The sequence below is a fragment of the Penaeus monodon genome, chromosome 25 (assembly GCF_015228065.2).
Source record: "Penaeus monodon isolate SGIC_2016 chromosome 25, NSTDA_Pmon_1, whole genome shotgun sequence".
In the NCBI taxonomy this organism is placed as follows: domain Eukaryota; kingdom Metazoa; phylum Arthropoda; class Malacostraca; order Decapoda; family Penaeidae; genus Penaeus; species Penaeus monodon.
Window position 1 is genome coordinate 38830631 of NC_051410.1, and position 559 is coordinate 38831189.

The following is a 559-nucleotide window of genomic DNA, read 5'->3' on the forward strand; positions in this document are numbered from 1 at the left end:
TTATTAGATAAAAAAAAGAAACAACGACAAAAATAGTTCTTAAAACAAACAATAATTAATGGGTAACAGAATGTAACAAAAAGAAAAGGACCCAAACATTGTGGAAAAACACAAGACATGCATAAGAGGGCGAGACATACCTTAACAAGTGAGAAAATATTTGTTGAAAGGAATGACGTATCATACAGAAGAATTATCGAGAGACCTACAAATGCGTCAACAAGAGTATCAAAAATGGAACTGGATCTTAATTTTTTTAATTATTGTAAACTGTATGGTATTATCCCCAATTTCCTCAGATTCAGAATATATGATAAGTTATTCCTTTCAACAAACATCTATAAATCATGGCTTTCCAAACTACTTGACCGTGAAATTAAAAGACAAAGCAGAAGATTTACTAAACTCAGGGACTTTACCGATAACTATGCCTTGACTTAAAATCAAAAGTCAGTTTGTTTGATTTTAAATGCCTCTCTACATTAATAAATCTGAATGTAGAGAAAAGACCGCCTTCTGTTGAAGAAATCCATCCGAGGAAGTAAAAAAAAAAAAGACT